The sequence below is a fragment of the Meriones unguiculatus genome, chromosome 8 (genome assembly GCF_030254825.1).
Source record: "Meriones unguiculatus strain TT.TT164.6M chromosome 8, Bangor_MerUng_6.1, whole genome shotgun sequence".
NCBI classification, from domain to species: Eukaryota; Metazoa; Chordata; class Mammalia; order Rodentia; family Muridae; genus Meriones; species Meriones unguiculatus.
In genome coordinates, this window is record NC_083356.1 from 102,889,179 (window position 1) to 102,916,520 (window position 27,342).

At 37.7% G+C, this 27,342-nt stretch overlaps 1 long non-coding RNA gene and 1 pseudogene across 1 annotated transcript; both read right to left on the bottom strand.

The window, feature by feature from the left end:
• Positions 1–4,666: 4,666 nt before the first annotated feature.
• On the bottom strand, positions 4,667–5,259 carry LOC110548639 (large ribosomal subunit protein eL15-like; annotated as a pseudogene).
• Positions 5,260–14,835: 9,576 nt separating this feature from the next.
• On the bottom strand, positions 14,836–25,008 carry LOC132656039 (uncharacterized). Its single transcript, XR_009593995.1, has 3 exons — positions 24,922–25,008; positions 15,922–15,988; positions 14,836–15,809 (listed from the first exon to the last, which is right to left on the bottom strand). It is a non-coding gene; the product is annotated as an uncharacterized LOC132656039 (long non-coding RNA).
• Positions 25,009–27,342: the final 2,334 nt, after the last annotated feature.

The following is a 27,342-nucleotide window of genomic DNA, read 5'->3' on the forward strand; positions in this document are numbered from 1 at the left end:
GAAAAATGCTATGTAGAATAAAAGAAGAAATTTCAAGAGTTTATCCACACAGAACTCCATATTTAATATTCACAGGTTAAATGAAAGCATGATCAGTTCAGTTCAGTCAATTCAATGAAAATTATGTACAGATTTTTCTATTTAATTGTTCAAAATGCAATCTTTAAATTTAAGCTGAGCAGCAGATATCAAATGTCGAGTCATTATTAATAATTTTAGAGGTGGTGTCTTATTCTGCAGCTCATGCTGACCTGGAACTTACCTTGTAGCTTAGGTGGTGTCTAAGTCATGACAACTCTCTTGGCTCAGAATCCTATGTGCTAGAATCTGAGGCTTTTGCTTCACAATTCTAGAAATGAAAGCTTGAGCATCACACATGAGAACTAAGCTACATGCCCAGCCCTACAATTTACATTCTTTGCACATTCAGGTATCCTTTTATATAAGATCCAAATTGAACAATGAACATCTATTTCATTCAGAATACCTGTTAAAATGAAGAATCGTCCTTAGTATAAATGGCTTCCACTTTGCTTTTCTGCCAGAACACAAACAAATTGTGTATGTGATATATGAGCTAAAGATCAGATAACAAAGCAAATGTAGCTCCCTAGTGAGAACCAGGAATTTTATCATTCTTTACAGGGCTTCCTCTCAGGTTGGTAGTCAGTATATTGTGCAGACGACATATCCTGGAAGGTCAGAATACTTACTTTCCTCTCTGCAATTCAGGCTGGGTGAGTTACGACAACTCTAAAATTCTAGCTGTTTTCCTTTTTTTTTGTGTGTGAGTGTGTTAGTTCCATTAAGAGAATTTTTGCTAATACGCAGGGCTTGACATAAGGTAGTGCATATAACACTTTCATCAGAATTTAGGGTTTTCACAAAGAACATCCCAGACTCCCAGATTCCCATAACTATAGCATTTATTTTTCAGAGAACGTCTCCTTTTGTAGCCCTGACTGTCTTTGAATTGAGTCTATAGACCAGGCTGATTTGAAGCAGAGGTCCACCTGCTTCTGGTTCCTGACTCCTTGGATTAGAGGCATGTGCTAGCACACCTGGATATAGCAATGTTTGATTCCATACTTTCTTATATTGGAAACAAATTAGAATGAGGTACTATTGTAGCACAGGCTAATCTTCTCTTCTTCTTCTTCTTCTTCTTCTTCTTCTTCTTCTTCTTCTTCTTCTTCTTCATTGTCTTCATCTTTTTTCTACTTCTTTCTTCTTTTTTTGTTTCACACATTTCATTCTAAGGCTGTTGTTGAAATTCATTACTTAGTTTGTATTTACCAACTTTTAGATGTAAGTAATACTTTATATGCTTTGAAAATGGGTAGCATATGGTTTATTTCCAGAAAGTAACTTTTAACAGCCTAGTGGCCAGAATTTTATTACTGTTGGTAAATTCAAGTCATCAGAAAGTAGATCAGATAAAGGCAAAAATGATGGAAAACTCTCTTGTAAAGTGGCTTTACGAAATTAGATATTCCCAATTGGTGTTTCCAGTATCATTGTTGATAAACTGAACATTTATGCTTTAAGAAAGGGATCAGAAAACAGCTTGCAGATCACTAGCACTAGTCAAACACTGTGACCGCAGCATAGTGATCACAGACAAATATAGTTTAGATATTTTGTGAAATATGATTTTAATATTTATTTTTCACTTAAAAGTTTTTATGTCTTTGTGTTTGCCTGAATGTGTGTATAGATGCTAGGTAACATAATCATTAGTGCCTACTGAGGCTATATGAGGATGCAAGATTTTCTGAACTGGAGGTACAGGAAGTGGTGAGACACTTGATGGAGGTGCTGGGGACAGAACTCAGACTCTCAGCAAGAGTAGGGAGTACCCTTAAAGACAGCGACATCTCTTCTTTTTTCCTTTTTAAAAAAGTATTTATTTATTTCTTACAATTTATTTACTTTGTATACCAGCTGTATTCCCCTCCCTCATCTCCTCCCAATTCCACCCTCCCTCCCTCATCTCCTCCCATGGCCCTCCCCAAGTCCACTGATAAGGTTGGTCCTCCTCCCCTTCCCTCTGACCCTAGTCTATCAGGTGTCATCAGGACTGGCTGCATTGTCTTCCTCTGTGGCCTGATAAGGATGCTCCCCTCAGGGGGAGGTGATCAAAAAGCCAGCCAATGAGTTCATGACAGAAACAGTCCCTCTTCCCATTACTAGGGAACTCATTTGGAGACTGAGCTGCCATGGGCTACCTCTGTGGAGTGGGTTAAGGATTTTTGGGGGTTTTTTTAGAAATATTGTCATGTGACTGAACTAAACCCAATTAGTAATGGTTTATTCTGTGTCTGTGTGTGAAGCTGCACGTGGTGGCTAGAGGACAACTGTCCTACCTCAGGTGCCATCCACCTTCTATGTTGAGATAGAGTGTCTTAGACTTGGCTTGGTAATTGTCCAGTAAGCCAGGATGGTTGGGTTGAGAGAGTCGCAGCTCCCAAGGATCTTCCCGTTTCTGCATCTCCAGGGCTGGGATTAGAAATGCACGTCACCACAAAAGGCTTCTAAAATGTGAGTTCTGGAGTGTGAACTCACCTGCTTGTGATTAGTTGCTTATACAATGGTCTCTGGTATGTTAATACTATTGCTATTATATATCTTTCTGATATTTAATGTGAGACTCAAGGGATCGCGGAAGTCAGCAGGACTTCTCAGTGCTTGGCCTTGACAAGTAAAGACTCACTAGAGAGCAGTTCAAGAATGCAGGTGGTACAGCTTCATTAGCTGCAGGCTTTCTTTCCTCCTCTTTTGTTGGAGACTGAGTCTCACAATGTGGCCTAAGATTCCCTCCAAGTTATAATCCTTTTACCTCAGTCTGCCAGCTTGACATTACAGGTAGACAGATGACTTTCTCTCTAGCCACAGCCTTGGTTTTGCAGGTTATGAAATGAGTGTGAGAGACTAAAAGATATTTTTAATTGAGTTTCAAGTATGCTCAGTAAACTATGAAAACTATGTATTTTGTCTCATCAGGTACAACTAAAAATCTATATTTGAACTTTCATTTCTAACTTAAGTGTTTTTTTTTCCTTTTCATTGAGATTCACATTTCATATTGCACCACATTTTTTGGTCCTAGTATAGAGCAACATTTACCAAAATGTGTAGAAAGCACCCTTTTACAATTGCCTGTGCAGGGTTTATGATTGCTTTCTTCACACAATGCCTTTTGAACATTTCATAACTATTCCTGAGCTGAGCCGATGCACTGACATCTGTCTCGGAATAGGAAGCATCTGTGTTCCCCTCGCCTGTGTTTTCTAAACTCACACATCTTTTATTTATTTTTTTTTTTTGCTTGAGGAAGATTAAAAACGCAAAAATGAATAATTAGCTCTCCTGTCTACCTGCTTTGTCACAGTCATCCTTGAATCACTTTTCTGTTTGTAAAGAGCTTTAGTGAGAACATTAACAACATTTACAAAGCACTCTGCTCAAGCACAAAATCCGGGACAGGGTACATAAATGATAAACAAAAGAGGATATGTGCATATGAAGAGTGCGCGCGCGCACACACACACACACACACACACACACGCACACACACACACACACACACGCACACACACACACACACACACACCACTGAGAAACCCAGAGTCAGGTATTGACTGAGGGAAGAGTATGTGACTCTAGAAAGTAGAATGACAAGACAAGAAAGGATCAGAGGGCATTAAAACCCTCCATGGAATTTTGTTCTGATGGTAAAAGGCAATCCATTTGTTGTGTTTCTTGTAAATATAGGCACACAAAAAAATTCAAGTGACCAATTCTTTGTGTCACTTGGAGTTTTAGTGTTGTGTATATAACTTCAGAAGGGTTAAGATATCCCACATGGAAATAGACAAAATGAACTGAAGAGTGCTAGACATGGAATGAGAAGCCTCAAGTTCCGGCTTTCTATGGGACATCTTAAGCCTGAATAAGGGATCTTAGACAAGGGACTTCATCAAACTGTGGTTACTTTTCTGCTTCCTGCTCATTGTTTTTCAAGGTCTTTCTACATAGCTTTTGCTTCCTGGGATTTGCTATGTATGCCAGGTTGGCCTTAGTCTCCTGAGGATTGTAATTAAAGATATGTACCATTACAACCAGCTTAGTTTTCTTTGTTATTGAACAAGAAGAAAATACTGTGAGACTCATATAAAAAAGTACTTTATGCTTGTAGTGGGCTTAATGGAAACGAACACAATGGGCTTATATATTTAAATGATGGCCCCAGTTGGTGGTACTGTTTGAGAAAAATTACTAGATACAGTCCTGTGGGGAAAGGTGTGTTTCTGAGAGTAGGCTTTGAAGTTTCAAAGTCCCATGCTTTTTCCTGTTACCTTTCTTTGCTTTCTGTGTGGTTCTCAAAATGTGAGCTCTCAGCTACTACTCTACTCATCACTGTCTGCCTGATGTATGCTCTCCTTGTGACAGTCCTGTACTTGAACCCTCCAGAAGCCTCAATAAAATCTTTATTTTATAAGTTGCTTTGGTCATGATATTTCTTCATAGCTATTGAAAAGTAAATAAGACAACAATAAAGGAAATGCATTGAAAATAAAAAAAATACCTGTAAATTGATGGGTAAAAGGCATGAACTCTTTTTTGAATGTTCAAAATTGTTTATTGGGTATGAATTTTACAAATGTTATGTGTTTTGGCGGTTACAATGGAGCTGGAGAGTATTGAGAGAGCCACCAAGAGTTGGGTAGAGCTTGTGCCCCTTTCCAAGGTCAAGGCTCTTGCTGCCTGCACATATCAGCCCACCCATCTCTCTGTTTGTGGAAGTGATCCACAGGGTGTCGGGTTTCTTCTGATAGCTTTATGGAGTGGATCAATGAGGATTACCTCAAGAAATGGATATATGAAGTGTTCACCAACCCAGTAGGAATTCAGGACTCTCAGATCCCTGGAATGTCATCCAGCTCTCTCCTCAGCAACAGACTGAGGCTTCAGGCAAATGTTAGCTGATTAACACCATAGTGGACAGGATTGATGTTAGTTGCACCCTTAAGAACTGGGCATTTGCGGCCACCACGGCTGACAGGAATCCTAACCTTGGTTGCTCTGTATCCCAGCCTTCACACCTTAATAGGCAGAGTGGGGTGGGGTGGGGCTGTGCATCACAGAGAGCTGGAGGTATGGCCAGCAGCGGACCCTCAGAAGAAAGATCATCATGTTAGACTGCTTCTTCCTCCATCTTGGCTCACCGGATGGCTGTTGCCAGGGGACAAGAGGCATTAACTCTTAAGTTAGAATTTTCCTCATTTTTAAAATGCACTTCTGTGGTAGGTATATATTGAAGTTCATGTCTTAAAATATGACAACATTCATAGTTAAATGGATATATTCTCTTGATTGTACACTGATAGAACAGTCCAAGACTATTCGCAACCATGTTCTTATTAAATTTATAATCACAATTCTGGTAAATTTTGTTCATTATTTCAGAAAAAGACTATTATAAAGTGAGAAAATGAATCCTGGCCTAGTGGTGCCTGTTTGTGCAAGCAGAATTCAGGAAACTCAAGATGGAAGATTCACATGAGCTCAAAAGCAGCCAGGATCACATAGTGAATTCGATCAGCTTGGGCCACAAAGCATTGCTAGTTCATCATCTCCATACACAGGAAATTCTCAACTTCTCAGAGAAACAGATAAAAAATGAGGCAAAATAATTCTTTTCTTTCTTTCTTTTTTTTATTAATTACACTTTATTCATTTTGTATCCCCCCCATAAGCCCCTCTCTCCTCCCCTCCCAGTCCCACCCTTCCCCCCCTTTTCTGCATGCATGCCCCTCCCCAAGTCCACTGATAGGGGAGGTCCTCCTCTCCTTCTTTCTGATCTTAGTCTATCAGTTCTCATAAGAAGTGGCTGCATTGTCAGGGTTCTAGGTTGTCTCCATGAATAGTCCTCCCTGTGTTCAAATTTTCTTGTTCTGTTGCTCTCATTGTAGAGTTCCTGTCCTCTACAGGTCTTACTATTTCCCACTACTTACATAAAATTCCATTCACTCTGCCTGTCAGTTGGCCATCAGGCTCAGTATCTGCTTTCATAAAACTCAAAGGGCTTAAAGAATCGGGACCTAGTCAGGGAAATAAATGCAAGGTCAGTATTAAATGAAAATAATGAATTGGTAAAAGACAGATCAAACAAGCTCTTCCAAATGTCTATCACTTAGGATGGAAGCTTGTTTTGATTCACACACTATAATTCTGTGCTTGCTTTCACATTCTTCATTGGAGCCATTAAAACCAGTTTTTAATAATTAGCAAAAAGTTAATATATATTTTATATCAATCTTTATGTCAGAACAGGAGAACAGATAAGGCACATGGCTTATGTGTATTTTTTGTAAGCTTGTACATATATGTATATATGTGCAAAGACAGATCAGAAGTCATAAAATGTCTCTGCCTTTCTGCTGTGTACTTTGAAAAAAAAAGTAAATGCGGTGAGAACAAAACAATGAAAGATAGATTCACATTATTTGTACTGCTTTGAATGATAATAATGTTTGTATATAAAAATATCATAGCCTAATTTTATAATAGATAATTATATCAATATATCAATGTAAAAATCACTAATGTTACCAATGAGGTTAAGCTGTTTCATGGAAGTAGTTAGGCAAATCTTAACCCACTCTTACCAGTGTTTACCAAATAGGTCATCTACAACAGCTTCTCATATTCATGCATATTTTTTGGATCTGGAAAAGGTGGAAGCTTGGTAGAAAGAACAGAATGTGGGCAGGCAGGCTGCACGAAAGGAAGAGGTGCAGGAAGACAGAGAGAAAGAAGGAAAAAAAGAGTTATTAGATTAACACATCCTACTGTTATACTTATTCTTCACAACAAAGAAGGTGCTACAAACTTTTCAGGATCCTCCATTGGTAATAAACAGCTCCAGCTGTTTTGTTTGAGACTGGAAAATGAGCAAATATATGTTTAGAGTAAGAGGCCCTGTTTCTTTATTTTTGTCAGTCTTTATGTTAAGAAAAGCATGCTGAGCAGTGTGCCTCAGTTCAGCAGCCTGCAGGTAATCCATTTTGGTCATTCTTTTTAATGGCCGCAGCACAGTACTGGAAGGGTTCCCCACTGCACATTCCATTCATCATATGGAGTGTTATTTACATACTCTAAAGCATCCATTGTTATCTCAACATTTCAGTATTTGATTTATAGTTTTCATTGCATGTTTAGATAAAATTTAAGATTAATCTCAATCTACATAGGTAGCTGTTTTATTAGTTTACTGAGCAACAGTGAGATGATTTAATGATCTCTTCCTATAATTACAATTCATTTACCCCACTAAGGAACACTCTTTCAAATATGAAGCACAATCTCTCTCTCTCTCTCAACTTTTAGTTCTATGAAGTTGCCTTGGAAATAGATGTGCTGTGTTGCGTAGAATCGTAGAATCGATTAATTCACTTCGTTTTAGCCACCCTCTGCACCCTTGACTAGGCTGTCAGTGTGTTCCTCTTGTGTTTTGCTTTCCCTCCCACTTCGACTTCTCCCTTTAAGTTGTGGTTGCCAGAAGAGACAGGTGGCTCATGAAGGTTACTTAAAACTTTGCCAATTTTAGCACCATCGCAAACATGGGTCAAATCAAGTGGAAGCGGATGCCAGGACTGGAGGGAAGTCAGAAAGTTTGAAACTGGCAACATCTTCTCACCCTTTGGATGCATTTTAACACCTTCTTCTCCAGTTCTGACAATAAGCCACAGAAAACTCTGAATTTGAGTTAATGAGATTAATTCTATTGTTGCTATGCTGTATGCCAGACACCATAATGCAATATATCATTTAGCCATCACAGCATTTTTACGTAGTGGGTGGGATGCTACATATTTCACAAAGGAGGAGTCTGAGGCTCTAGAGCACTGAGGTCACTTACCTGAGATCATATGCTGATTAAAGAGATCACAGAGCTCAAATGTCAGTGGATTAGTAGTAAAGATCAGTGGTGCTTACCTGCTCTTCAGAAGACCTTTGATAACATCTGGAGGGAAGATAGTGGTTCTTCTCTGATGGAATAAGGTCATTATTGGTGTCTGTTGTGTAGAGATAGGGACTCTACTAAATATCCTGAGACACACATGACGGTCTTCTAATATTCTTCTAGTTCGAATGTCCACAAGCCTGAAGTTAACATATTCAAACTCTAGGCTCAGGTTTTTCTCTATTATACCACTGTATTTTTCCTCGTGGACTAATAATCAACCTATTAAAGTAATACCATGAGTGATACTTTGGAACATACTCTACAGGGTATATTAATGGAAGGTCATGGCTCCATGACCCACAACCAGAAAGTATAAAAAAAAAAAAAAAAAAAAACAACAAAAAAAAAAACATAAGTCCTTGTCTGATATTGTGGAGATAGAGGATCTGGAAATAGGATTCAGGTGTTTTTGTTGTTGTTTGTTTTGTTTTTTACTAAAGAAGAAAACACATGTGTGCATATTGGCGTGTGTGCATGCATACAGACAGATTGATACAGATTGCAGAGGTAGCATTGCTGAGTGCAAGCAAAGAGCAGGTAGTAGGTAATACATGCTAACATTAATGTTTAACATGTACTAAGAGATAGAATCCATGATCTGTTTTAACTTACAATGGAGAAATTTTAACTATAAAAGCTTAACTTAAGCAAATGAACAAACTGTGCTCTAGGTCTGTTACAAATCCAAGCATCTTGCTCCAGAACCTATGTCCCTTAATTTTAATAGCATTATCTTTTTTTCTTTTTTTCTCTTTTTTTTATTTTTTTTTATAATTTATTCACTTTATATCCCGACTGTAGCCTCCTCCCTTGTCTCCTCCCAGGCTCACCCCCCCTTTCCCCCTAACCACCTCCTCTAGACCACATAAAGGGGGAAAGCTCCTCTGCTACCATCTGTCTCCAGCCTATCAAGTCTCATCAGAACTGCCTGAATCCTCTTTCTTTGAGATTCACAGCTAAATTTTGAGAAGAGTACAGGGAGTCTTGTGGAAGACTGGGGGGAATAGAAGGACTCAGAGGGGACAGGAGCTCCACAAGGAGACCAACAAAGCTGACAAATCTGGGCTCAGTGGTCCTTGCAGAGACTGATGCACCAACAAAGGAACATGAATGGAGAGAACCTAGACCTCTTGCTCATATGTAACCCATGGGCAGCTCAGTCTCCATGTGGGGCTGTCTCCTGACATGGACTCTGTTGTCCACTCTTAGAACCTATGTTCTGAAACAGGATCAAATGTTTGTTCCCTCAACCCGCCCCAGCACATCAAATCCATCAGGACTGAGCTCATCCTCATCCACAAAGGCCAGGAAAGGAAGCTCCATTAGGGTGAAGTGATCAAAAAGCAGGCAATAGAGTCCATGTCATAGACAGCACCCGCCCAACTTACTAGAGGGTCCACCCACAAGAAGATAAAACTGCCCAATGGTTAAAAGATGTGCTGGGGACCTAGGTCCATTTCATGACCTTTGGTTGGTGCTTTCATCTCTGTAACCCCCATAGTCCCAGGTTAGCTGACTCTGTTGGTCTTCTTTTGGTGTTCTTGTTCCCTCTGGGTCCTTCTATCAGCCCACCACCAACTCCACTATTACTAAAATTTTTGCATTTTAAAATGGACTGAGAGAGGGGCATAGAAGAGAAAGAGAAGGTAGGATTGGGAGGGGATGGGAGAGGGAGCTACAGCTGGGATACAAAGTGAAAAAACTGTAATTAATAGAAATAATTATCTATAACATCCTCTTTGTGTTAAAATGACACCAAATTATGAAAAATAACGAACAGTAATTATTTACTCAAATTATTTTCTTCCCTCTTCTATTTAAATCACAGCAAATAAACATCTCAGACATAGATAGAAAACTTCTAATGTCTATATTGTCTTCCATTTTAGGTGAAAATAATGCAATAGTGTTTTTAAAGTTTTTAGTAATTAAAAAATACTTATTGTTTTACCAATGTGTGGATAATTTGCCCTGCTGAGAATACATGACAAACATACACACTGTATTTATGGAGCTTTAATCCTAAAGAGGCAAGTGCACAAAAAAAGTCAAATAATACATTCAAAACTGCAGATTGCAGTAAGAAAACAATAAGGTTCCATGACATGTGCTGTAAGAGAAGACTGTGAATTGTTTTCAAATGATCACAACATATTATATGCTTCCAAGGATATGAGTGTTATGTAAAGACTGACCAAGCAAGCATCAGACAGAAGATTATCCCTCAATACAGGGAAAATATGCCAAATATTTTAATATGGGCTCCATATGCTTATAGAACTAACAAAGGCCAGGTGAATTATAAGGACAGGACAAAAGACTGAGTTTTTGATACTAATTCTGTATCCTTTCATTGTGATCATTTGCTATATCATAATGATCGTTTTTTTTAATAAATGCAGAGTACAGTTTTACAAATTTAAATTTTTGTTTCAAATATGTAGCTTTCTTTGAGCAATGCAATATATAGAGAAATGGCAGGATGCCGACTCTAAATATACTGTGCAAATATTTTTTTTTGCTTTATCTAATTTTCCTTGTCATTTTTTATCTCCATGAGAATGGCATGTTGTACGTAGTCCAATAATCCAAAAAGAATGTGAGATACATGAAACAGAACCATCTGGCTGACTTACTAGGCACCAGTTTGAAGCTAAAAGGCCCAACTGAATCTACCTGGTGTAACCAGATAGTACTCTATGGATGCTATAAGAAAGATCAGTGAACCACTCCTTCCATCTTATAAACATCCAAGAAGAATTCGTAGGCCTTTTTGGTGGACAATAGCTCACCAATATAGTAGAAAATACAGACAAAACCAGGTTAAGTTTCATTAAAACAAGCAAACCCTGCAGTAAGTTTTGATGAACCAAAAATAGAAATCAACTTATAGAACCTAGGGACACCAGAAAAAGAAGTTGTTGCCTGTGGCATTGTGAAGAACAAGGTAGAAAATATATCTTCCAAAAAGTAGTGTTAAATTAAGGCACGGCAACCCAAGTTCACCGATAAACGTCTTTCGGGTGTGAAGATATCTGTGGCCATGACAACAGCAAAACTGAACAATAAGAAAAACTCAGGAAGGGTTGGCATAGCGTTAGAATAAATAGTAAACAAGACATGACCCAATGAAACGTTCGTCAACAGACAGCTCTTCTCTGGTCCTCGGTAAGATGTCTCTCTTCTTCTGAGGCATAGGGTAGCAGTAACCTTCTAGCCTTATTGCTAGAACCAAAGTTCAGTTGTACTTCTAGGTTTATAGAGGGCGTGAGTGTTTTCTTAGAGAGTTTCTTTCAGCCAGGTAAATAGCCAACAGCAGCAGTCGCACCAACTTGGGAGTCAACAGCTGGGTTAGTTCTTTTGCCTAGGAATTTGAGGCTGACCTGGATACAAACATTCTAACAATATTCATACATCCCCCAAGGTTCAGAGTAAAAGCAGCCTCTCACGGTGGAGCACATAGTTCAAGATTTTAATACATATTCAAAGAAAGTTATTTTAAAATGTTATACTACATGACATTTTATAGATGTCTATATATAACAACTACATAATAGTTATAAATAATTAATAAATCATATAATAAATATGTAGTATATAATAAAATATGAAATTATATAATAATAGCTAATAAATATATATTAAAATCTCACAATATGGATATACTAGTGCCTGTAATTAAATTGTGCAGAACAATGAAGAAAGACTTATATACATCACCACCTTTATGTCTTAAATTAAGTGTCTACTTTGATCACTTTTAAATTATGGAAAAGATTTTTCCAAGACAAAAACAAGGGAAAACTAAAATTTTCACAATGAATGAGATAATATATGAAAGAAAAATAAATAATACTCCATCCTGTAGAAACATTTTGAAATTACTTTAGGCCAGGAGATGTAAGAAGTCATTAAAACGTAGGATTACAATGAATGTTTAATTTACACAGCAACAGTTTAGACATTATCCCATAGATCTAAATGATAGCAAATTTGAAAATAATTTTCATCGTACACCTAAATGTTCACTAGTATTTCGTGAATTTAGCTTACAAAATAACAGAAGGAAACCTGTCTTGTTTTTGCTAAGTAGCATTTACTCATAGTATTCCAAAATTAAGATTGAATATTCTTACATATATATTTGATTGGAAAAATACACAAATGAAGGTGTGAAAGCACATTCAGACAGTTGGTGATATATTTTTGATTTGAAGCATAGCAATTTTATATGTCTGCCAAGCTACAAATCTTTTTAGAATGGCATATTCCCAGTTTGATAGTCATTTTGTCAGCAGGCATGTAAATAAAGTATATTTTAAAAATATTGGACATCCGATATTAAATGTGTAAAATGATAAATCCATGCGAGCATTCATCTAAAACATAACTTATTCAACACCCAGGACTCATGAGAGCAAAAATAGGGCTCAATAAGAGAGAAGGGAATGAAAAGAAATGAAAATACACAGGGTTAGACTGTAAGTATTGTAGACAGAGTAATAGCTTTAGGTTCCGTAAAACTGCTGTATTTTAAAACATGTGATTAGAATGTATTTAACAGGATCAGACTTGGAATGAATCTTTGAGAGAATTGTTTTACTGGGTTGCATGTTTGCTTTCTACTCACGGGAGCTATTGAAGAGTGACACTGACATCAGTTTAAACTTAGCTGTCTACATAGGCAAAGTGGAAACAGAAGGCACTAATGCTTTGCTAAATATGCTTGTTTGTTTATTTATTCTGTTTGAAGCTTCCTTCAAGAAAATTTCACCCTGAAGCCATAGGTTATTATATGAATACCCCTATTAGTTTTTGGTGGTGCAGGTTGTTGCTGAAGCCATCACACACTTTGGTTATGATACATAGAGGAATCGGGGAGGAACTGAGCAGAACCTTTTTCCTCACTACTGGCTTGCATTTATATTGTGAGAAGGCCATAAGCAATCTGTTAGGGAGGAAAATTCATCAGTGGTTTTACCTAACCTTGGACACTTCAAGCTGTAATACTCACTTGCCTGGCGAGACTTACCTGTTAGTGCAATAGTGGCATGACTGTTGTTGGAGCAATTACACATTTTTTGGTTCAATATGAATCTTGCACCATAGGGAGCAGTTCATGCTTGGTGCAGTAAATCTGTTCAAAAATCCCATGGCCAGATATGTCATAAACCCTACTAATGTCTCTATTGATAATGGCTGTAATGATTTAAAAACTATCACTACATTATAAATCACCTTTAACTTATTTCCTTAGTCATTTCATTTTACTTTAAGTATATGATTCCATATATGTATCAGTTGTTGTATATCACACAGATTGAAAATGGTCTGTAGTCCAGGATGCATAGGAAATGACAAAAGGCAAGGCTAGACTACTCCATGATCAACCCAACTATATCTCAAAGCCAAAAACACAGGGAATCCAATTATGGTCTTCTCTGTGATCTTTGGCATTTACTTGAAGAACAAGGACAGTTTCTGTTTTCTGGAATTTGAACAATATTGATTTTTTTCTTTCTGAAATGTTTATTGATTTAGATATTTTGTACAGCATAAAGCATTAAAGTGTGAGTTGAGTATCTCTCCTCTCTAAAATATTCACATTCTTAAAGGCCACAACAGTTAAAAGTATAAATCTTGCAAATATGAAATACTAGTCATACCATAGGGTTATGGAGAAACTCAAGGATATTTTAAATATAATAAATAACAGAAGTTCAATTTCCTTCATGGAAATAAATAACTATTGTAGTCTAGGTAACATATTGACGCTTTGAAGCTATCCAAAGTGTATTTTGTGAAGGGACAGATTAACTTCAGTCCCTAGTTTATGTCAATACTCCATATCAATGTTAAGTAAGCCAATGATTATATGAATCTGAAAGAGAAAAGCAGTGTTAGATAGCAGAAGACTGGACTGCCTGTAAACCAAGTTTTGAAGAGATATGTCCTCTTTTCTTGCTCATGTTAAAATCCAAGTTAGTTAGTAAGTGAAGAACCTTCTTGTTCAGTTGTTCTGTTGGAAGGCGGTGGTGCTTACTAGTGTAGCGCCAATGCCATTACTATTCATAGTATTTTCTCAATCTAGAGTCATACAAAAGACTGTAGCCTCATACAATGCATCACAGAACAACTCTGAAAATTCTGGCTACTGTTGAACTTGACATTTGTCCTGGGAAACACAGTTCCTTGAAGCTTTTAGGATTTGTTATCTCTCTATAAAATGGAACACTAGGGTAAGTGTTAGTTGGTCTTTGTTCCCAATAGAAAGGTAAGTAATAAAAACTGTCCTACCCCAGAACAAAGTAGTAAAACTAGACGGATGCATGTATACAGTAACAGAATGAGACACATATCTGATTGAGACTTGTCAATGTGGAAAGGGAAGAAGTGATTAACAAGATACAGGATGGAAATGTTACTTAAATGTGTGTGGACAAAAGCACTGCATCTGCTGTGAGATATTTTTACATATCAATAGCAAAAGGAAATATCTGCGAAAGTCTTTGCAACTGTGTCAGGTTCCCAAGCCTCCTATGGAAAATAAGGGATACAGGTTTTCATGAGAATCTCAGTTCAAAGGCCACAGAGAAACTGAGACTGTAAGTGTTTCTACAGAGATCTGGATCAGGACATAGCTGCCATCAAGTGAGAGAGTGCAGTGGCCAAGGACAAATAAAAACTTAGGAGATTTCACGGTGGCCAGGTATCATCTTGCCTTGATAAACACAGACTCTCCACAATGCCTAAGAACATCTAAAGTCTTTATTTCACACTTCCTTTAAATGTTCCATTCTTATTTTATTTTTATTTTTTACAATTTATTCATTTTATATAATGATTATAGTTCCCTGCTTCATCTCCTCCTTCCTCACTCAATGGAAAACTAAATGTTCTGTCTTATTACTCCCAGTTTTCATTTTATCTAAGACTGTATAGGAAAACCACAAAGAGAATGAATATTGTCATATTTAATGTTTGTTTTGTGAGACATATATTAAAGTATCTTGCATTGATTTTTTTTACATTGTGTTTCTTTTACATTGTGGATGGTTGGAATGGCAAGATGCTTTTAAGGCAGGATAAGCTGACTCTGTCACTGCCTTTCAAACCAATGTCCACACGGCACAGATTACTCAAACTAATTTGGATCCTTTCCCATAGAACACAATAAACTATTTATATGCTGAACAGATATGTACAAACTTAGGTAAGTTACAGAGCCTCTTAAAGACTCAGTTTTCTGACTTCATGGATTAGGAAAACAGTATGCATTGCAGTAGGCCACTGTGAGAATGGTGGTGAAGACAAAGAAAGTGGATCTGAGAGAGAGGGCATGCAGACCCTTGGCTCTACCATTTCTCCTGACATGCAATCCTTACAATTCTTTCGTGTATTTTTGAAAAAAGGCATGTTAGTTTTGAGAGTTCTGTTAAGACTCTTCAGATTGTGTGACTCTTAATGTTCTCAATAAATCTAAAGATTTGGATTGTACTTGTCTTTGCACTAAAGAATGACAATTACTGCCATGATTGTCACTACCCCCCTATGGTTACTTTCAGTGTCAAAATCATCAGTACCACTATTAGTTGAGAACAGAGGCCTTAAAGAAGCCATAATCCTCCCACGTGCTCTACGTATTATGTATCTTGTATTTTTTTGTTTTTGACATGCTTTCATCTCTTAAACTTCTTGTTGGTTTTCTTTCTAAACACTCCATTTTCATCGCTGAAAAGACTCCAGAGAAGAGACTGCAGTGGTATATTGTGGCCACCTGAGGAGATAGACACACAAGTTAAAGATGAACATCTGTCTTCTACTCTGTGATGTTTTATGTATACTGACCATAGCTGTAAGAACACGGTCCTGCTCCTCTCGAAACTCACCTACTCCAGGGAGACACGTTTCACAGCCTGAAGAGATCAGGCCACCCCAACCTGATCCAAGCTCTCTCTGGAAAAGACAGTTAAGAAATGATCTGTGTTGTGTGCATTGACAGCTCTTAGTTGTGGTAACTGGACCCCTGGGTCTTTTACATATATCCTACGTTAACTAAACCACTTTGTGGCGAATTTTCCATAATTTTCTAAAAGCCAATAAAAATATTCTTTCCATTTTTCTGGGAATTTCTATTAAGGTGATTTGCTTCCCCATCATCCTTTCTCTGGCAGCTATTTCCCTCTCTCCTATCTGTTATTTCCACTCTTGTTTTCCAAGGTCTGATTATTTAGTAATTACTTTTTTACTATTATGCTTTTTTATTATTTAAAATAATTTTTAAGTTTCAATATATATTAATCATATCTCACCCTCCCTCAAGTCCTTCCAGGTTCTCTCCTCTCTTTTTTTCTATACACCCAATTAAGTTCTTTCTCAAAAAAAACTAAGCAAATAATAATAATAATAATAAAAATAAACAAAACCCAAAATAAAACCAACAAAAAACACCACCACAACAATAAAACACCAAAATTCTGCCCCCTAGAAAAAAAAAAACTTAAAAAACAAAACAAAACAAACAAACATACAAAAAACAACTGGGCTCAGAGTTAGAAGTAAAAGCCCTAAGGAAGGCCTGCCTAAATCTTTTGGCAATTTGTTCTTGGCATTTCTTTTTGTTTGTTTGTTTTTCTTCCTTCATTCTCATGGTCAAAAGTTTAGCATATTCTGCAGCCTCCTCATTTTTCTTAGTGTGTCACTTCTTTTGAGAAGTACTTTTGGCATTGGTGTGGCAGGACACATAAAATATTAGATCCTGTGGCCACGGGCTTCCTACATTTTTAAATATTTATTTCTGTTATTAATTACAGTTTATTCACTTTGTATCCCAGCTGTAGCCCCCTCCTTCCTTCCCTCCCAATCCCAGCTTCCCTCCCTCTTCTCCTTCCATGCCCCTCCCCCAGTCCACTAATAGCTAGATCCTCCTCCCCTTCCATCTGACCCTAGCCTATCAGGTCTCATCGGGACCGGCTGCATTGTCTTCCCTGTGGTCTGGCGAGGCTTTTTTGTTTAAGGTATTTCTGACAATATATTGGTAGACGTTGCCTTCTCCAGAGAAATTTAAACACTTCCAGATTCTGGTACTCCTTTGGGCCCCAACAACCGAGGCACAGTTTTGGTCAGTGCAGGAATATATTTTATGTTTATAAAACAAAATTGCATTTTATTTTAAAAAATTATTTCCCATAGATTACATCCCAACCATGTCCTCCTCTTCTTCCACACCTCAACCATCCTCAGATCCACTACTCTTCTGTCTCCCTTCAAAAAAGTAAAAATAAATAAATAAAAATAGCAGCTCTCCCAGGGGTATCAACTGAACATGGTATAACAAGTTATGATAAGACTGTGAACAAACTTCCGTATCAAGGCTGGATGAAGCAACCCAGTAGGAGATAAAGTGTTCCAAAAGCAGGCAAAAAAGTCATAGAGAACTCCAACTCCCACTGTTAGGAGCCCCAGAAGAACACCCAGCTACACAACCACAACATATATGCAGAGGACGGAGCTCAGATCCATTCAAGCTCCATGTTTGTCTCTTCAGTGTCTGTGAGTCCCCGTGAACCCTACTTGGTTGATTCTGTGGCCATGCTGTCATGGTGTTCTTGACCCTTCTGGCTCCTATAATCCTTCCTCCCCCTTTGAGGAGGGTTTGGCTTTGGGTCTCTGCATCTGCTCCCATCATTTGCTGGAAGACATCTCTCTGAGGACAGTTAGGCTAGGCATCAAACTATGAGTATAGGAGAATATCATTGGAAATCATTTCACTGATTTTTTCCCCAGTATTTATTTCTATTCTGGGTAACTGGGCTGGCCAGTCTCTGGTTTCTGGCCATTCAGGCCATGTTAGGTGTGGACTCCTTTGATGTCATGGGCCTCACATTGGACCAGTAATTTCCCACTCCCACAAGTCCTATACCAGCATGACCCCAGCACACCCTGGAAGCAGGACATTGTAGGTGGAAGGTTTTGTGACTGGGTTGGTGTCATAGTCCCACTGCTGGAAAGCTTGCCTTGTTAGAGAAGTTGACTGGTGAAGGTTCCTTATCTCTCATTACTAGGAGTCTTCACTAGGGTGACCCTCGTAGTTTCCAGGGAGATTTCACTCCAGTATATTTCTACATTGCCTCCAAAATGCCATACAATTCCAGTTCTCTCTCCCACTAATCTCTCTCCTTCTCCCTGTCACTGTTTGAAACCACCTGTTCCCAATCCCCAGTCCATGCCAAAATCTTTTTAATTTTCACTTCCCAGAGAGATCCATGTGTGTCCACTTGAGACCTCCTTTTTACTTATCCTTTCTGTGTCTGTGGATTGTAGCATGACTATCCTTTACTTAACAGTTAATGTATACGTATAAGTGAGTACATATCATGTTTGCTTTTCTGAGTCTGGGTTATCTCAGAATGATTTTTTTCTAGTTCCATCCACTTGTCAATAAATTTTATGATGGCCTTGTCTTTTTTTTTAATTTATTTTATTTTGTTTTTAAATTTATTTTACATCCCAAGGGTGTCCCCTCCCTCTTCTCCTCCCAGTCTCCCCTTTACCCTTTTCCCTTCCTCTCTCTGTTTCCCTTAAGAAAATTAGAGCCCCCTTTTCCTGTATCAACCTTGCCCAGTACATCCAGTCAAATCAGGTCAGGACTGAGCATATCTTCATCCCCCAATGCCAGGCAAGGCAACCCTGCCAGGGGTAAGTTATCCAAAAGCAGGTGACAGAGTCCATGTTAGAAATAGCCACCCCATTCCCTGCCACCTCCATTCACCAGGCAACCCATATGAAGACCAAGCAGCCCTTTGGCTACACGTGTGCAGGGGGCCTAAGTCCAGATCATGATGTCCTTGTTTTTCAGAGATTAGTAATACACAGTTGTGTAATGATACCACATTTTGTTATCCATTCTGTGGTTGAGGGACATCTAGATTATTTCTAGTTTCTGGATCTTATGAATAAAACTCCTATGAACACAGATAAACAAGTGTCTGTGAAAGGATGGAATACTCATTGGGTATGTGCCCAGGAGTGTTATAGCTGGGTCTTGAGGTAGATCAATTTCCAATTTTCTGAGGAACCACCATATTGATTTCCATAGTGGCTGTACAAGTTTGCACTTCCACCAACAATGGAGGAGTTGTCTTCTTGCTCTACATCCTCGCCAGCATGAGCTGTCACTTGTGGTTTTCATCTTAGCTATTCTGACAGGTGTAAAATGCAATCTCAGAATCATTTTGGTTTGCATTTTCCTATGATTAAGAACGTTGAACATTTCTTTAAGTGTTTCTCAGCCATTTGAGATTCCACTGTTGAGCTTTTTATGTTTAGATATAAACCCTATTTTTGATTGGATTAATTGGATTCTTGATGTCTAGTTTCTTGAGTTCTTTATTATTTTGGATATAGGCTGCAGTGTTTTCTGTTTGTTTTTGTTTTTTATTTTCCTATTTATGATGTCCTTTGCTTAAAAATAAGAAGCATTTCTGTTTCATGTTGTTCCATTTATTAATTGTTGGTCTTAGTGCTTGGGTTATTGGTGTTCTATTCAGGAAGTTGTTTCATGTACAAATGTATCAAGGCTATTTCCTACTTTTTCTTCAATTATGTTCAGTGTATCTAGTTTTGTGTTGAGGTCTTTGATCCACTTGGATTTGAGTTCTGTGCAGGGTGATGGATATGGATCTATTTGCATTTTTGTACATGCTGATATTCTGTTATCTGCACCATTACAGAAAAATGCTTTCTTTTTCATTGTGTATTTCTGGCTTCTTTATAAAAAATCAGGTGTCCATAGGAGTATGGATTAACATCTGGATATTTGAATCTAGTGATTAACCTGTCTGTTTTTATGCCAATGCCATGTGGTTTTTATAATTATTGCTCTGTAGTACAACTTGATATTAGGGATAGTGATACCGTCAGAAGTTCTGTTACTGTATCAGATTGTTTTAGTTATCCTGAGTTTTTTGTTTTTGCATATAAAGTTGGTTATTGTCATTTCAAGGTTTATAAAGAATTCTGTTAGAATTTTTATTAGGATTGCCTCGAATCTTGGTAGGATGGCCATGTATTCTATGTTCATTCTGCTGATCCATGAGCATGGGAGATCTTTATATCTTCTGATATTGTCTTCAACTTCTTTCCTCAAAGTCTTGAAGTTTTTGTTGTACAAGCCTTTCATGTTCTTACTTAGAGTCACCCCAAAATATTTGATATTATTTGTGGCTATTGTGAAGTTTGTTCTTCCTATGATTTCTTTTTCAACTTGTTTGTTATTTGTGTATAGGAGGGAAATTATTTTTTTTGAGTTAATTGTGTACCCAGCCAATTCATTAAACAGTAGTTCCCTGGTAGAATTTTTGGGGTCACTTACATATACTAGTGTGTCATCTGCAAATAATAGTACCTTGTCTTCTTCTTTTCTTCACTGTATCTTCTTGATCTCCTTCAGTTGAGTTATTGCTACAGCTAGCACTTCAAGCACAATATTGAATAGATATGTAGGGAATAGACAGTCTTGTCTTGCTCCTGAACTTTTATTATTATAATTTTTATATTGACCAAGTTGAAAAAAAAAAACACACTCAAATTGGTATCCACAAAGAACCCCAAACAGACTTGGGCTTCGTGCCTCCAGTTCTGCTTGGTCTATAATAAGGATATCCCCTACTCAACAGCACATCAACTCTTCAGTAGGTTAAAGATCTTGTTTCATGGGAAAATCTTGTTTGTGGTTCCCACCACTGATCTGAACCACATAACCATCCCATTCTTCACCCAGAGAATCAGCAGCTACTCCTGTGGCTGTGCACTTCTTTAGAGAGAAGTTACCAAGTTTACATTCATCATCCACTTTAATGAGCTTCTGATAACTGCTGGCTGTTGAGGAGATACTCAGCTTCATCTTGTCACAGCCGAGAACCCAGGAGACAGCACAAAAAGAGCTTATTCTCACTCTTAATGAAGTTACTTTTCATTTAAGGCCCCACCAGTTGAAGCCCCTGTCATGTTCTTCCATATATTGTACTATTTTCTGTCTAATGCTTGCCCTCATATCTCAGTGCATGGCTTCTAAGCACTGTTTCAAAACAAATCCCATTACTGCTTGGTGATGTGAGTCATCTTACTTTTAAAAAACAATAAGGTGCTTCTTTTTCTCTTTCTTCTTATATTTTGCATTATCATGGCTTTATTAGGATTGATTGTCATTCTGTTTCCAATTGAAGAAATTACAATCCTTGCAATACACATCTTCAAGCATTGACACAACATTACTATTTACCATCCAGTGATTTTTCTCTAGATTTCTCTTCTAATATCATTATTATTTGCCCCTAATTAGTACAATTGCATCTTTTCTGCATTTATTAAATTGTCATCTTTTCATAGTCCATCTTTAAATCGCTTCTAAAATCGCTTTGTTCATTTTCTTTCTTTTTTTCTCTTTGGTTGTTTCCAACATGAAAATTATCATGATCTGTATTTGTTTTGCTTTGTTTTTGATGATTTGTGTATTTATTTAATCAATTATGGTTTTGTCCTAAATTAGGACCAGTGCTTCATGAGAACAGAAGAGATTTTTCCAAATTTCTGACTGAAGTTCCAGCCTGAAACAAAGACCCAGAAATGTGTGTTTTCTGAGAGATGATTCTCAGAAGCATATTTGAGAAAGTTCAATTAGGGACACAGGAAAGAAAGAAAGGCAAATTTATGTTCCTGTTAATGATGCTAAATCTTTTAATTGATATGCTGCCAGTTGATATATTGAGTTTCAGCTCCTTTGAGACACTTCTGACAAACAATGGAGAAAGCACACTTTATTCTGCGATGACAGGGGAAGAGTGTTCTATAAAACCATACAGTAAAAACCACAGAGCTTATTGAAAAAGCATCAAGTTCACAACACTCAAAGTAGATTATATAAAATGATTTAATCTTTACAAATGGTAGCACACTTATGATAATTATTTAAAATACACGACATCTGCAATGATGGCCCTTTGCTCTGAAAAAGCACTTGCTTGTAGTTGCAATACTGGAAGAACTGCAGCCTGCAGATTGTTGAAATGTAGTGGAAGAGTTGGGTTAAAGCCAATAGGCAATTGTGACACCGATTCTGTGTGGCTTCTAATGGACACAGTGCCCTGAGGTCACTAATAGATATTTGAGGTGTGTGAAAATGTCATATTTTTATATTTTATGTGATTTATATCAACTAAATGGTTATCTATGCATCCATTCACGTCAGAGGTTATTCCATATTGCTAGATGGTAAGTGTTTTCCTTTCTATGGTACATATGGCTCTGTCACAGCACTAGGAGAGAGGTTTAAGTTGAAACGAATCAATGACTATAGGGTAACCTTCCCAGCTAATATAGCTACAAAACAACCCCTACATCTATGACTCAGGAAACATCACAGAAGAGGGGACAAAAAAATCGTACGATCGTGAAGACATCTGTTACAAGGAAGCTACACCCATGAAATCTCAACAGTACTGTGGTCTTAGTAAGACCAGCACAATGAAAAGTGCAGTTGACTTGCCATTATGAATTGTAAAAATTTCACAGGACTCCATCCCTAGAAAAGAACCACAGGGTGCTCAGAGAAGGAGAAGCCAGTCTTCTCCAAGGACAAGTCCTCTGATAGGTTCTAGTCTCAAGCGGTCAGCCTAAACATACATGTAAACAACACTAAAGAGTCTCAATGGTATCAGCATATAATATATATGCACACATATTCATATACACACACATATATATGTATAACATTATATATATAATGGGTCGTGAATTTGGGAGAGTAGGGGCATAGGAAGACTTGAAGCGGAGAAGAGGGGTAGGAATGAACAAAATTCAACAATCGTGTAAGAACCCCTCAAAATTTATATGAATATAGATATATTTGTGCTCAAACGAACTATATTTAAAAAGCAGTGAGACAGTTTTCCAACTATTCATTTAGTATTTCTTTAGCATAGAAAAATAATAGTAATTAGTCTCAGAACTTGACTTACACTCATTTATTTCCTTAATATATCAACTATGTGGGAATGAATTCACATTTCAAATTAAGCATGCTAGGAATGTGCTGTCTAGCAGACCTTTCCTATTGAGGCAACTCATCATGGAATTCACAATTCTCAACACTCCTGAGTTGCCCAGTGTGGGAGATGTACAACTTTCAGACATTTTGATAAACCCCAAAGTTAACCGATAGAAACAATAGAAGTTCTGGAGTGGAAACTGTCTCACTGCATAAAAGTCTCTTGCGCTACCTGCTGCTGAGATAATCAGAAATGGGGGAGGGAATCAGCTAATCATTTAGACATGTGATTTGCTGTGGGTATCTAGGTGCTTGTGATGTGACCCTAGACACAAAAAGAGAATATCATTCCAGAACTTAGAGGAGAGGTTACTATTCTTATAATCTCACAAAGATCTTGACTAAATATCATCCTACTGTTTTATTGAAAGTAGGGCTTATAAGTGATGATTATGGATATTATCAGATATTTGTTAATGAAATGTGATTGTGACCTGATTTCTTCTTAACTGTTTAAGCTAAAGAGAAAAATAAAAAAGAGAAATAAACTGAAGGTGTTGCTAAGTAAAATATCAGCAGTACATGAAAAGTTGGAATTAAATAAATTATAATTGGCATTATTATTTTCCATTTTCTTAATCTATTGTTACTAATGCATTCCCAGGAAAACTTTCATAATATAGCTCCCATATGTTCACACACTTTGTTTGTGTCTCTGTGTGTGCATGTGTGTGTGTGTGTGTGTGTGTGTGTGTGCATCTACATCCACTTTCTATCTTCAGGGGACATAATCATATGCAGAAATTGGAAGTATTTTCCTTAGATGTGGGAAGGAACCCTTTCTGTCAGTGCTGTCTGATGAACAGTCAAAATGAAACAACCAGATTGCTTCCACTGACAGAAAATCTATCCAACCCAACAAGCTGAGTGGGACAGCACACACCTCCTCACACAGCTACGTGGCAAACTTAAGCAGAAGAATCATTTGCACCGATAATTGTAATGCCAATCTGGGCAATATCATAATAATATGTCTCAAAAAAAAAAAAAAAGAAAAAGAAAAGAAGAAGACAGAAGTGAGGAAAGACTTGGGGAGGGTATTTATTAAACAATCCTAATACTCAGAAACAGTTTTAATGCCTATCTGCTGATGAATGGACCAACACTCTTATACTGAGAAATTACTGTAGTTACACATCCATGTATCGGTGACAGATTTGCCTTTATTTTACTTATGATTTGTATGTATGTATATGTGGTTGCAGGTGTGTATTTGTACCTCTGTGCTAGTGTCTCTTTAAGACAGAAGAGAGCAATAGAACCAACGGAGCTGGAATGACAGGGAATTAAATCCACTGTGGGGATAGAAAGCAGACTCAGGTCATCTGGAGGAGAATCAAACACTCTTAACTGCTGAGCTACCATCTCCATATTCTGATGGTGGATATCATGGTTGCTGTCACTTGTGTTATTTCATGGCTAGTTTTAAATGTAGTTTATTATTTACTAAATTTTCTATAAATACTCCAGGCCACTGGAATATGATGGATGACTCAATCATAAATATCCAGACAATATTATTGTAGGAATGTATAATGGTAGAAATTGATACAAGTCATTATGAAAAGCAATATGAAGATTTCTAAAATAAACTAAACACACAACTACCACATGATCCTTCCTTTAGGCATTCCCTCAAAGAACTTTATAAAGATTTCTTCATACTTCTGTTTATTGCAATATTATTTACTGTAGTTAAGATATGAACAAAACATCCATGTCTGCCAATGTTCATGTCTTATTTAGGCAGCCATGTTGTTGAGGTTTCCTGGGTGTGTCTTACCTGACATTTTGATGAGACACAATCTCACAGGAGGCTTTCTATTGCTTCAGCTCTCAAAATATTTCTGCCCCCCCACCATGATGTTCCCTGTACAAGGATAAACAAACAGACAAGCAAACAAACACATGTGAATCTAGAAAGGGAAGTGCCATAGGATCCCAACACTTGACAAAGAACTACAGACAGCTTAAAAATCCTGACAGTGGAATATATAAACTGTGTGTTATCAATTATTCTCTCATACATTTCATCACTCTGCCCACCTATCTGTCATTAGACTATTGAAAGGATTTGTCTGATGGGCAAGTTCATAAAATGGGCAAACCTCCCCTGCTTCTGGCAAGCAAGCAAACTGCTCTAGAGACTGCTTTCCTGTATTGCTTCATGTGTGCTGACCCTTTTGTGGAGATATGAGCAAAACTTTTGGACAGAGGAGGTGGACACATGAGTAGGTCCACTGAATAAACCTGGGAACACACTATAATATGTTTAAAAAAAAAAGAAGGAATGACTCCCCTGCCCTCACTGTGATTGTTGATACTGTTGCTTTGACAGAATCTAGAATCACCTAGCAAATACATTTTCATTTGTCCCTAAATAATTTTCTAGATTTGGTTAAATGAGTTGTGAATAACCCACTAGAAAGGTGGGTGACACCTTTCCATGGGCTGTTTCCCAAAGTAAACAGAAGAATGAGAGTTGAGCACCCTGACTTGCTTTCTTTGCTCCACAATGGCCAACACAACGAGATCAGCTGCTTCATTCACCTGTCGCTATGCCTTTCCACCTGTGATGGATTGTACCCCAAAATAAAAGCTAAAGTAAACTCTTATTTTCTTATATTGCTTTAGTTTCAGGCATTTTGTTTCAGTGATGAAAAAAAGTAGGTAATGACTCACACTGATACTCTCCAGTTTTGTTTTGTAGATTGCTTCCTGAATAAAAAAAATTGATTGGGTATTTCATGAAATAAAGTCTATATCTATACTATAATTGTATCCACCATTTCAAAGTCTCCAAATTGTCTATCAAGTAACGTCCAAAAAGCTGAGGCAAGGGAGATGTCTAAATTAGTAAAGCGTTCAAGTCAGGCTTCCATGTGGATCTGAACTTAAGCTTTCATGCTTGAACACTTTGCTAAACTATTGCTGGGATGGAGAGGAAGAGAAAAGATGATTCCTAGAGCTCATTGGCCAGCCCTTCTACATAATAGTTACATCTAGTCCGATTAAAATCATACATACAAAGGGGTCAGGGGTTAAAACACAGTAAAAAGCATCAAATAACCAAGCTAGATTAAATCGGCTTTACAAACATTCTCACAAGTGAAACTTTGTTTACTTTGAGAATGCTAATACACTGAAGAACTGTAGCTGCTAATACAGTTAATAAGAACCCTGGCTTTAAGACACCATACATGGTAAAGAATAGAAATCATGAAGATTGCTTCAGTAAGAAGTGTCAGCTGGGCACAAAGCTTGGTAATATACTGCTAACATGTGGGTCCCCACAATGTTAATCTAAAAGAACAGTGTTTCTTTATCTTGAATTTATTTATTTATTTTTAAGATGATAATCACTTCTTACTTTTTTCAAATTCCTATTTTTATATATTTTTTAAAATCTATTTATTATTTAAAGAATTTATTCACTTTGTATCCCTGCTGTAGCCCCCTCCCTCATTTCCTCCCAGTCCTCTCTCTCTCTATCTCTCTGGCTTCTCCCTCTATGCCCCTCCCCTAGTCCACTGATAGGGAGGTCCTCCTCCCCTTCTAGCTGACCCTAATCTATCAGGTCTCATCAGGACCAGCTGCATCATCTTTCTCTGTGGCCTGGCAATTCTGCACCCCTCTCCCCCAGGGAGTGGTGATCAAAGAGCCTGCCACAGAGTTCATATCATAAACAGCCCTTGCTCCCCTTACTAGGGATACCAATAGGAGACTCAGCTACCCACAGATTATGCATCTGAACAGGGGGTCTAGGTCCTCTCCATGCACGGTCCTTGGTTGAAATATCTGTCTCTGCAGGGCCACCTGGGCCCAGATTCTGGCTAATATCCAGAATATATAAAAAACTCAAGAAGTTAAACACCAACAAACCAAGTAATCCAATTAAAAAATAGGGTTCAGAGCCTAACAGAGAATTCTCAATAAAGGAGTATTGAATGCAGAGGAACACTTAAAGAAAGGCTCCATGAATGGATATAACCCAGAACCAAGATGGGCCCAGATATAGCCCATCGCAGCTCAGTATCCAAGTGGGTTCCCTAGTTAAGGGAACAAGAATTGACTCAGACATGAACTCAAGGGCTGGCTCTTTGACATCTCCCCACGCCCCGAGGGAGGAGCAGCCTTGCTAGGCCAGAGGAGGACATTGTAGCCAGTCCTGAAGAGACCTGCTAGGATCAGATGGAAGGGGAGG